Source organism: Solanum stenotomum, chromosome 2, assembly GCF_019186545.1.
Source record: "Solanum stenotomum isolate F172 chromosome 2, ASM1918654v1, whole genome shotgun sequence".
NCBI classification, from domain to species: Eukaryota; Viridiplantae; Streptophyta; class Magnoliopsida; order Solanales; family Solanaceae; genus Solanum; species Solanum stenotomum.
The window spans coordinates 17,116,791-17,129,968 of record NC_064283.1 but is presented as its reverse complement, the minus strand read 5'-3'; the positions used below and the strand labels follow the sequence as shown (position 1 = coordinate 17,129,968).

The window sequence follows — 13,178 nt, the reverse complement described above, 5'->3', positions numbered from 1 at the left end:
ACTTGTTACAAAACCCCCTTTTGATATTTGACACTTTTGTGTCACCCCCTTTAATTTACAATGTCTTTTATCGCAAATGTCTTTAACTACGACTAACTTGAATGAAATTCTAATTGGTTATTAATTCTCAACACCTCTTCCTTGGGACACGACCCAAACCCTTGGTTGGGTTACTATATTATCGACGATTGTAGACACTCATACCGTAGGTCAGTGTTGTTGGTCACGATAAACATCAAAATGGCGCCGCTACTGGGAAGTGGTGTTATGTGAAAATTTTCAGTCTAATAGAATTGTTGCTCTTATTTGTTATAGTTTACTAACTTAACTTTCAGTTCTGTTTTATTGATTGTGGAAACATTGCAGAAAGCATGAGTGTCAACAGTAGTAACGGGAGCAAGGTGGGCCATCAGGATGACATCGAAAATCTCCATGATGTCCAAGAACCCAATCTCAATGAACCATATCTCATGGGAGGTGTTGGAGCTATTCGTCTACCCCAGCAGAAGGAAACAAAGTATTCCACATAACAAGCACCATATTGCAACTTCTACAACTAAAGGGGCTTTTCAGCGGATTAGCTCATGAGGACCCACACGAGCATCTTCGAAACTTCGTAGATGTGTGTGGACCATTCTCATTCAAAACAATTTCTTAGAAATCAATTCGATTGAGGTTATTTCCTTTCTTATTGATGGGTGAAGCATGCAAGTGGTTAGCCGAGTTGCCACGTAACTCAATCACTTCGTGGGAGGAGTTGGTGAATGCATTCAATGTGAGATTTTCCCTCCTTCAAAGATGATGACTATCTGGGATAGCATTCAAAGCTTCAAGCGTTTGAATGGTGAACTTCTGCACGAAACCTGGCTTAGATTTAAAAAACGGGTGCAACAATGCCCAAAACATGGTCTTCCTGACAATGTGCTCTTTCAATTCTTCTACCAGAGTCTAGACTCGGTAAACAAGGGTGTAGTTGACCAACTCTCACCCAGAGGATTAATGCAGCAACCATACGCAGTGGTAGCTCAACTCCTTGATGGTATGACAACCATTAAAAGGGCGTGGTACACCCGTGAACATCAAGTCTCACCGGTCACATTTCAGCTATCTAAGGAGTAGGTTGAAAAAGATAATGAGAGAGATCAAAATATGGCCAAGATCATGACACAACTTGATATTCTATCCAAAAATGTCATGGGGGCTGGTACTTGTGGTGTCAATGCTGTGGGGATTGGGTGTGCAAATCCTGAGGAGGCAAGTTTCGACGCCTTGTATAATGAAGAGGTAAACTTCCTAGGCAACCAAGGTGGTGGTTATCGATCAAATTACCCAAGGCAGGGTGGAAATCAAGGTTGGGATAGAGATGAGGGATGGAAGGATCGAGAATGGAGAGACCGAAATCCTAATTGGAAAGATGGGGAGAAAGAAAAATATGTGCCTCCCCACGAATGCCAAAAGCCAAAGGACTCGGAGGGTAGTAGGTCTGAGGATATGCTTTCGCGCATCCTCAATAGAGTTGAAGGGTCAGACAAACTACTGAAAGGCATGAAAGAGGATGTTTCCACCCTCAGCTAGACCGTTACATCCCATTCTATTTCAATCAAGCAGTTGGAGACCCAAATGGGTCATATCTCGTCTCACCTAAATCCGAGACAGTAAGGGGGCTTGCCTAGTGACACTATGGCTAACCCCAAAGTATAAGGTGGACTAACGTCGTGCCACGACGTTAACTAAGGCGCTGTTTGGGAGGCAACCCAAAACCCTTTATTGCTTTGTTTTACTTTGAGAAAATAATGGTGTGTAGTTTGTACAGGTTGAAGCAAGGGAGGAGAGTGAAATAATATATGGAGGCAAACAACAAGTCCAGTTGGCGGATCGCCGATATCATCGGCGAGCACAACTCTTTCCGCCGTGTGACTCAAAGCAATGTCAGTTGGGATTCTGTAAAACTTGGCGTTCAATAAAAATTAATGGCGTATCGCCGACCATGTCAGCGATTGCATTGTAGACTGCCATTGGAATCTTCACAGGAGCTGGAGATCCTGTGACATTTGGTGAACTAATTAAAGATTTGGCGTGTCGCCGAATAATTAGGTGAATTCAATTTATATCGTCGAACAGGCAAGAACTGGACGGTCTTTACAAGCCATATGTTTAAAAGTCTCATGTCACTCACTTTCTCTCACTTCTTCGACCTACCAAATTCACACCTACACTCTATTTTTATATTTATTGCACAACCCAACGCTATGTGATCTCACATAACTTGTAGAGATCACCCCCGACGAAATCCACAAGCTAACCTCGACGAAATCGACGAATCTTGAAAGTTCTTCTCCTTTCTTCTCTTTTCTCCTCTTCTCCCAGACCTAGCGTAAAATTCACTTTTCTAAACTGACTAAAATATGAATTTACCCCAATTAAACTCCTAAAAACGAATTAGAATAATTAGGTAAGGAAAAGACTAAATTACCTTTCCAAAATCTGAATTAGACTTTCCTTAATCCAACAACCTAACTTCCAAAGGGCATAAGATACAAACTCAGAATCGCGCAAACTCAGCGGCGTTGGAAAGATCATTCTAAGAGCTTTCCAAAATAATCTGGAAGTACACCTAACTAATCCAGAGCTAGGAGTTGTGGTCGTTTGAAGTTGACCAAAACTCAACTTTTCCTAACTTAAACAAATTTCCAGATTTTCATTCTTTCCAAAAATGACTATTTCCAATTATTAGCTTCTCCCTAGTTATTTCATATTGCGAGATGTTACAATATCTCCCCCTTGGGAACATTCTTCCTTGAATGAGATTACTCTTACTAGGCTAAATGTGTAACATCAAGTTCAAACGTCCAACAAGCAATTGTAAACAAATAACATGCTCACTCATAATTTAAAAAGTACTAAGAAGAGAATTAGTACCTTGGTCTGCATTTTCTCCGAACTCAAAGAGATGTGGATATCTCTTCTTTATATCATCGTTAGCTTTCCAAGTAGCTTCTTCAACAAATTGGTTCATCCAAAGGACTTTGACTAATGCTACCTCTTTTGTTCTCAACTTGCGAACTTGGCGATCTAGAATCTGAACCGAAATCTCTTCATAAGATAGGCTATCCTTGATCCCAATATCTTTAGTTGGTATGATCAATGATGGATTGACCATGCACTTTTTCAACATGGAGATGTGAAACACCGGATGAACCGCGGCTAACTCTTGTGGTAGTTCCAACTCATAAGCTACTTTGCCAATCCTCTTGGATATTCGGTAAGGTCTAACATACCGGGGACTAAGCTTCCCCTTCTTACCAAATCTTATAACGCCCTTCATGGGTGAAACTTTTAGATACACCCAATCATCTACTTCAAACTCTAACTCTCTTCTCCTAACATCAGTGTAGGATTTCTGACGACTCTGTGCCATCTTCAACCTCTCTTGAATCACTTTCACCTTCTCCATCGCTTGATGCACTAAATCTAGTCCTATCAACCCAGCTTCACCAACTTCAAACCATCCAATAGGGGATTTGCATTTCCTCCCATAAAGAGCTTCATAAGGAGCCATTTAGATGCTAGCGTGGTAAATATTGTTGTAGGCAAACTCTGATACTAAGTTTGTCACGCCCCGAGCCTACACCCCGAACGTGGCTAGCACTCGAGAACCATTGCTGGCCCCAAGTGAACCCTTGGCCTAGCTTACATAACTCAGCGGAGGACTTAACTTAACAAGATAATCTCAAAACATAACTTCAAAGAGATATAAAACTTAGCCAAAACAGCAACTGAAGTCTTTAAACAACATCTTAATGATAAAGTAAAGACAATTGAACTAATAATTGTCTATGAAACCTCTAAAACAAAGAGGGATGTTGGGACAGGACCCCCGATCATCTTAACAACAAAAAACTAGAAAGTAATGTAAAAAGGAGCCCTCTGAAAGCAAGAAGGCTCACCAACTGACTCTGAGTGCTGAACCTGATCATCGAGGCACTGAATGTTGATCCTGGTTACTTGCGTCTACATCATAAGACGATGCAGGCCAACTGGCATCAGTACATTGAATGTACGAGTATGCGAGTTGGAATGCTAAACACAACTTAAGCTTGAAAGGAATCTGAAAGAACACTTACCTTGGCTCTTCTCAACTCATGAATAACTCAACTAAATATAAAGCAATAAAACACATGCAATATATATATGAAAAGCTTTATAAAACAGTGGAACACAACTTAGTTCTTTAAAGAAATGCAATAACAAACTCAACTTTATTTATATAATAAAGTAATATAGTTTATGTGGGAGATTCTATAACCGACAACCAGCACTATGAGCCTAAGTAGTGATACAACGTCTTGCCCACGCTGCCAGAAATGTCCTATACTTTGTCGTCATATAGAACGCTTAACTTGGTGGATCCACTAGTCTATGCTAAAAGCATCTTAAGGAGTCATCTAAAAAAGTATGATCCTTTACTACCCATGATGGCTACATGGTTTATGGAGACTTGAGTTAATATGAACTCACATCCCCATATTGGTGCTCAATACTACTCCCAAAATATACTTAGCTCATATGTAAAACAAACTTCTTTCTTTGGTTTGAGATAGTTACTCAAAACTTAGCTTAAAAGCTCTCTTGGAATCGATGTTCCCTTTTCTTGCTCAAATGTGAAAACATTTATAAACTCTTTGGGAATACTTAGTTCCCTTATAGATTTTTGAGAATTAAACTCAACTCTTTACTCTTTGCTTAACTTGAAACTTAAGTCTTAAAACAAAGTTAAAATATTCGTTAAAGACTTTTGACAATTTTACAAACTTTGCATTGACTTGCTTTTTAACTTCTAGACTTAACTCTTTGCTTCTCTTGACTTTGATCCTAACTTTCCTTGAATTAGATGATGGATTCAAGGTTCATGATCTCATGTTTATGGATGATTTCATGATGTTTAGATGTACCTTAGAGTGTTGGAATCAACTAGAAAACATAGGTATATTGCTAAGGAACAAGTACGAAAAGGTGGGGAAGAAATGGGGAGAACTGGCGTCCCTAGCGCTCTGAAAGGCGCGGGGCGCCAGCCCTCAAAGTTTAGAGAGCTTTCTGTGGCGCTTTGGCTGGTGCGGCGCTCCAAAGCCCAAAGTTCAGAGGAACTTTTGTTGCACTCGAGGAGGCGCGGCGCCCCAGCCCCCTCCCCCTCCCCAGAAAACTCTGAACTTTTTTCTTCGTTTTTCTACTCTAAACCCACTAATTTCACTTGGTTCTTTCCCTAAACACTTAGAATCATTAATACCCTCAATATACAATAGATTCAACCCAAAATTTCACCCGGAAACATGAATCAAATCATCAAGAAACTTCAACAACACAACCCACAAGAATTCAACGAAACTTTCAACAATGTTCATCATAAACTCAATTTCTAAAATTTCAAAGACTTAAATCCACTGAATTAAATCATGGTTGGCGCGTGGGCGAACTAACCCAACGCTATGTGATCTCACATACCTTGTAGGGATCACCCCCGACGAAATCCACAAGCTTACCTTGACGAAATCGACGAATCTTGAACGTTCTTCTCCTTTCTCCTCTTTTCTCCTCTTCTCCAAGCCCTAGCGTAAAATTCACTTTTCTAAACTGAATAAAATCTGAATTTACCCCAATTAAACTCCTAAAAACGAATTAGAATAATTAGGGAAGGAAAAGACTAAATTACCCTTCCAAAATCCGGATTAGACTTTCCTTAATCCAAAGCCCAACTTCCAAAGGGAATAACTTACTCATACGAACTTGGAATTACGTAAACTCGGCGGCGTTGGAAAGATCATTCCAAGAGATTTCCAACCATAGCTGGAAGTACACCTAAATCATCCTGAGCTAGGAGTTATGGCCATTTGAAGTTGACCAAAACTCAACTTTTCCTAACTTAAACAAATTTCCAGATTTTCATTCTTTCCAAAAATGACTATTTCCAATTATTAGTTTCTTCCTAGTTATTTCATATTGCGAGAAATTACACTCTACCATACACGACTTCACACTCCCTAGGACACTTGAACTATGTACTCTGATACCAATTTTGTCATGCTCCAAGCCGAAACCTTGGATGTGGCACACACCCGACACTATTGCTAGTACGAGTGAACGTTCTGGCATGTCACATAAGCATAAAACTGAACAAAGTGGAAGACAATATGAAGATAACCCGACCCCTTAAAAGAGGAAAGTCTTCATCACAATACATTTAGACTACACAAATGTATTAAACTGAAAGTTATTAACCCATATTCTGGAAAACAATATTAATTTTTTGACATCTGACAAAATTTGTGAAGCCTTTACTAAATGATAGAAATATGACAGGACAAGGCCCCGGTATACCCTTAATACTAAAATAAACATAAAAAAAACTAATACGTCTAAATTTTCCCTGGTGGGAAGGAGGCTCACCAATAGCAGAAGAGAGGGATCCTAGTGATGTGCCTGGTCACGAACTTGAGATCCTGAACCTACTTCATAAAACAATGTAGCGCCAAAGACGATCAATACATGGAATGTATTGGTATGCAAAATTAAAAAAAGGAACCAATAAAGCAATAAAATACAATAACAGAAGTTGAAGTTGTATTTGTCAACGTAAAGTGAGTTAAACTTAGTAGTTATTTATGGGAGCAAGTGGTGAATCGATATAAACCACCATGTGAGCGCATATAATCTGATCTCTGCCCACTCAGCTAAGCCATCCTATACCTTGATGGGCATAGGACATGACATGACATGATTTGCTAGCAAGGATCCATAATTATCTCTTTTTGGGACACATGAATAAAAACAAGAGTTATCCGTCTTGCGGAAGGATCTCTATCCTATGTTGGCAAACGTAGTTTCGGGAATTGGTCATTTAGACTTATGCCTTCTCGGTCAACCAGATAACTCCCTTAACCTCATACTGAAAGATAATTATTTTACTGATCATTTACCTAAAAATAATTTAGTCTTATTGGTTCATGTTCGTGCTTTAGCCTTATTAGGCTCATGTCATAGTTTTGCCACTTTAGGGCTCATATCAAAGATTCAACCATGCTACACTCATAATGCATGATCTAATATAGTTAGTTAGCATTTTTGGAGAATCAGAATAGTAGAATCTTCATACACTACTTCAACATCTCATGTCCCAGCTACATTAACACTTTGTGACACTAAAAAGCAAATTGAGATGGTTTTAGCAAGGTTCGCCATTCATATCAAGTAGTTGGAGTTTTCAGCGTGATTCCTTGGCAAATAATTTAGATTCAAACACTATAGTTCACAAGATATAAAGCAGAAAACTAATCGCAAAGACCATAAGCAAAACAATATGTCCTCTAACTAGTTCCCAGATCGATGAAAATTCCAATAGAATAAGTGTTTAGTTGCTGCCAAATTCCAACTGTTTTTAACAGATGACTTACAAACTTTATAGATTTCATAAATTTCATGTTGTACAGCAGTCAAAAATCTGGCAGAAATTCACAGAATTATGTAATTCACAACACTTATCAGATATTCATGAACTAGAGAGTCGTTTCCAGATTTCTAGCAACTTGTGAAAAAGAATGCTATTAATTGATAAAGGCAGAAAATTTCCTTCAATCCTAGACCTATTGAGAGTAATTCAAATTAGAGGGTAATAAAACTTGAAGAAATAGATAAGAGATGTAGTTCTACATACGACTAGATTGAAAGGAAGGGTGTTTTTTTAATCGTTTGGGGTTCAACAATAAAACGAAAAGACGAGATTTCCCCTAAGGGAGTCAAATAGCCGATGGGGCTGTCTATTTGGCTTGTTTCTCGTCTTAAACTTAAAGCGTGGGTGTAACATATACCCTCCAATTCTCATGGTGGGATTGTGAATTGCTAATAATTACATGATGTAATTACAAATTTATTATTTTTATTTTTATTTTTAATTTATTTTTAGTTCTATTATTTAAAATTCTTTTTTATTTTTATATTCTAGTTTTTTTTTAATTTCTATATTATTTATATTTTATTTCCTTCTCATTCTAAACATTTACTTCTTGTGATTTCATGTGATTTATCATATTGTTTATTTTATTTATTCTATGTCTATTTTTTTCATTAGCATAATTTTGTTAGTATTCTTGTTTTTAAATCAAAGTAGAATTTATTCTTGAATAAGGTTATAGATTTACGTTTTTCTATTCTTCAAATCATATGTATGTATGTTATGTTAAAATTTGACATAAAAGTATTATAATTTTTTTTTATTTTGAATTTAGACTTGTGTTACCTTTTTAGTTTCATTTATTTTAGTAGTATTGACTTGATATTTTATATTGCACGTCATTTATTTTTTAGTAATACTTGATATATTATTTTTTTGTCAAATATTCTCATAGTTTTTGACATTATATTTATAATGTTAATCTATTTTTGTCAAACATGTATTTTATGATGTACAAATCTTATATTTTTAGTTTTTATTATTAATTAAAATGTACTAATTTTTTTAAAAAAATTATATTTTTTCATCATATTAGTGAAGACATATGTTTGTTGATTAATATATTTTTAAAAGTCAATATATATCTTAAATACTTAATTTTATATGTTTATAAAAGCCTTATTGTTAAATATAGATTTTTTAGATAATTAACTTTTATTTTTAAAACTTAATATATCCTTATGATTACACTTGTGTAACCAAACATGACATTTGTAATTACACAGTGNGCTATAACATACAAATATGATTTTTATGTTTGCTATATGTGAAAGTTGATCTTTTTTTAATCGTTTGGGGTTAAACAAAAAAGGAAAAGACGAGATTGCCCCTAAGGGAGTCAAATAGCTGATGGGGCTGCCTATTTGGCTTGTTTCTCGTCTTAAACTTAAAGTGTGAGTGTAACATATACCCTCCAATTCTCATGGTGAGGCTGTGAATTGCTAGTAATTACATGATGTAATTACAAATTTATTACTTTTTAATTTATTATTTATTATTTTTATTTTTAGTTTTAGTTTATTTTTAATTCTATTATTTAAAATTCTTTGTATTTTATTCTAGTTTTTTTTTTTACTTCTATATTATTTATATTTTCTTTCCTTCTCATTCTAAACATTTACTTCTTGTAATTTCATGTGATTTATCGTATAATTTTTTTATTTTTTTATTCTATGTTTATTTTTTTCATTAGCATAATTTTGTTAGTATTCTAGTTTTTAAATTAACGTAGAATTTATTCTTGAATAAGGTTATAGATTTACATTTTTCTATTCTTCAAATCATATTTCCTTCTATTCTTCAAATCATATTTTTTTGTTCTAATTTTTTTACTTCTATATTATTTATATTTTATTTCCTTCTCATTTTAAACATTTACTTCTTGCCATTTCAAGTGATTTATCATATTATTTATTTTATTTATTTATTCTATGTTTATTTTTTTCATTAGCATAATTTTGTTAGTATTCTAGTTTTTAAATTAAAGTAGAATTTATTCTTGAATAAGGTTATAGATTTACGTTTTTTCTATTCTTCAAATCATATTTATGTACGTTATGTTAAAATTCGACATAAAAGTATAATATTAAAAAAAATATATTTTGAATTTAGACTTGTCTTATATTTTCAGTTTCAATTATTTTAGTAGTATTGACTTGATATTTCACATTGCAAGTCATTTAATTTTTGTTAGACTTGATATATTATCTTTTTGTCAAATATTCTCATAGTTTATGACATTATATTTATAATCTTAATCTTTTTTGTCAAACATGTATTTTATGATGTTCATACAAATCTTATATTTTTAGTTTTTATTATTAATTAAAATGTACTAATTTTTTAAAAAAATTATATTTTTTCATCATATTAGTGAAGACATATGTTTGTTGATTAATATATTTTTTAAAGTCAATATATATCTTAAATATTTAATTTTATATTGTTTATAAAGGCCTTTATGTTAAATATAGATTTTTTAGATAATTAACTTTTATTTTTAAAATTTAATATATCCTTATGATTACACTTGTGTAACCAAACATGACATTTGTAATTAAATAGTGTCAAACAAACAAGTCAACATAATTACTAAGGGGTCGTTTGGTGTGAGGGATAGAAATAAATAGTCCTGGGATAAAAAAAAAGTAGTCATGGGATTAAATTTTGGTGTCTTGTTTGGTAAAAATGTTTGGGATAACTTATCCCACCATTTATACCATAGTGAAGATATAAGTTATTCCAAATACACGGTGGGATAAGTTATCCCATGATAACTATTACCAGGATAATTAATCCTGAGATAACTTGTTATCAACCAAACAACCCCTAAGTTGTGTAATTACTAGATTGGTAATTACTACCCTAGTAATTACACCAGTTCCAATTATTGGATGACTTTCCAAACAGACTCTTAGTGAAAATTATAATTTCATCCACTAGATATGAGAAGGACCACGATCTTATTTAGTGATGAATGTGGGATCCAATGTGTGTTAGATCTTTCCAAGGTTTTTATTTTTGTTGTGGGTGTGTTATTTTAGTTGTTACGTGCACTGAATCTTGGCAACCTTTGAGGTAGCTAGTCATGTCAAGTGAGCATGGTTGGCTCGTTGTGATCCTGATTGGAGTGGTCTAGTGCCCTTTACAACCCTTTTTTTTTTTTTCAAATCCTAATATTTTGTATATGTGATTTGGTCTGTGAAATAGAGTCTTTCGCTGGATAAGAAGACGGGGGGGTTAAATGTATTATGGTAGCAGCACGAAAACTTGGAATTATGTGGGGTGGTACACCAGCGTATTGGGAATGGTTGTCTCACCCGGATGCCAGGTTTTATGCTCTTCCTGTTCCTTTCCATGTACTCTAAATTTTGAAAAAATTACTTTATTAAATACTATTACTAAGGGAATGTAATTTTTTTTTGTAGATTCTCTGAAGTGGCTAAACTTAAGAGAATCAGTTGGCTTGATATCCGAGGAAAAATTGGAACTCAAATGTTGTCAAAAAGAACCAGCTATTGCGCTTATCTAGTGTTCAAACTGGAAGATGGATTTTATGGCCTTATAAATGTTAAGGCAGTTGTTAGATTTGCTGATACAGAGAGTGACCATGAAGTAAAGAAACGAGCTAAAGTTGTTCATTTTTCTGGTCAAGGCTCTAGAGCAAGGCTACCTTTGATTAGAAGTGATGGGTGGATGGAATTGAAAATGGGTAACTTTTTCAATGATACGGGAGAAGATGGAGATGTTGAAGCCCAATTGATGCAAATAAGGCAAAATTGGAAACACGGCCTCATTGTACAAGGAATTGAGTTTCGTGTAGAATGAAGAAGAAAAGGATCCTCCTCTATGCCTTTCATTTTGGTTTTATTTAGACTCATTTGCCTTTGAATATTTCTTATATTGTATTTCCCGAGGAACGTATCGAGAGAGAATTGTATTTGGTTAGATAATGTGTGGTTGATAAACAAGAATTAGATTTTTTTTAATAAGGTATTGAATGTATTATCAAATATGCTCATGTTGACATTGTAATTGTTCTATATAATGCTTTAAATTGATTTGTCTAGTCAAATTTATGAAATAAACTTTTTATGTGTCTCCCCTGTGAGAGGTCAGGTGATGGTCAATAACTCAAGCAAGAAGTATTGAAAAGCGACATGATTTAAAAGATAAAAATAAATCCTTCATTTCAGATGATATTCAAAGTGAATCAGTTGGAAAAAAAGTGTAGCTGACTTCGTCAGCGATTTCACAGGTATTCAACTCCACCGCGGAACTAGGCGTTATTTGGAACAAAATTGTTGGATGATTATGAAGATACTATGTTGAGATATGTTTCTCCGCGAGCTTGCTCCTCTGAAATGGAACTTTAATTTAGTCTTTGTGACTCTAATTGATGGAGGTAACTAATATGCATTCCATTCCAATCTAACATTTTTTAAAACTATGTCAAACATATTTTATGGTATGGAATGGGCCTAAAACACAATCACACGCAGAGGCATGAGTAAGGGGTTGAAGCTTATTATGGATTTAGTGCTTGTTGAGTTACTCAAATTTGAAATAAATAATTTGTTTGTATTAGATAAATTTGTTCAAAATTAATAATTTGTTTGTATTAGTTTATTATTACATAAATAAACCTAGAAAGGTAAAACAAATGAGATGGTTTGGTCATGTTATACATTGACATCCAGATACTTAACGAGTTTGGTAAAATCTTATTCACATATGATGTTTACACCAAATTGTCTAATTTATCATGGTTAAATCATAAATGATTTAAATGTACATTGTATGAAACCACAGTGAATAGAGATGTTACAAGGTGACAAAGTAGACCTAAAATCACAGTGAAGTTGTCTTGAGACCTACAGATCTAGTGGAAAGTAAGGCACAATAATGGAAGAAAAAAAATTCTATATAAGCGATAAAGTTATTTGAGAACTTAAGATGACAATTCATTCTGATTATACGTTTACTTAGGTCCAACGCTTTCTAGGAGACTTAATTTTCCAATCACAACATATGTGGTATGCCAGAATAGAATTTTTCTCATACTTCTAATTTTTATTTTTATATAATATTGGTCGCAATAGACTTGATTGAAGTTTAAATAAGTTTGACGCTTTTAATTAGTTAATCTACAAATAATAGAATGTAGAAGGGCCTAAAATGCCCCTCAACTATTTGAATTAGTACAAAACTATCATTCATCCACCTTTCGGCCCCCAAATACCCCTAATGTCAATCTTTTGGCTCAAAAATGCCTCGATGTTAACCCTTAGACTCATATATATAATCTTTATTTTTAATAGCTCCCCTGAATTAAAATCATTAAATATTTATTTATTATGTTACCTTATTTGATTAAAGCAGTCTCCAATCACAATTGGTCCTTTTTCTCAATTATAAACTTTTGTAAGAATTTTGATATGGAATTTTCTAAGTTCATTGATCCAATGAATTATCTTGAAAGGCTGCCAGAGGGGTGTATTTTTCAAATAATTTGAAAAACAACTTCAGCAAATGTAGAAAGATAAAAAAATTTAACAAAAAAATTCAAATTTGTTGTAGAATCAGACAAAAGAATTGCTCTTTTTAGTCTGTCATTCTCTCATTCTACTTCATGGAGGTAAACTGGTAAATTCCATTTTAATTTGATTATTTTTAT

The 13,178-nt window shown here is 34.1% G+C and overlaps 1 pseudogene; it reads left to right on the top strand.

The window, feature by feature from the left end:
- The first annotated feature begins 5,024 nt into the window (after positions 1-5,024).
- Positions 5,025-11,329, top strand: LOC125855758 (F-box protein PP2-B11-like; annotated as a pseudogene).
- Positions 11,330-13,178: the final 1,849 nt, after the last annotated feature.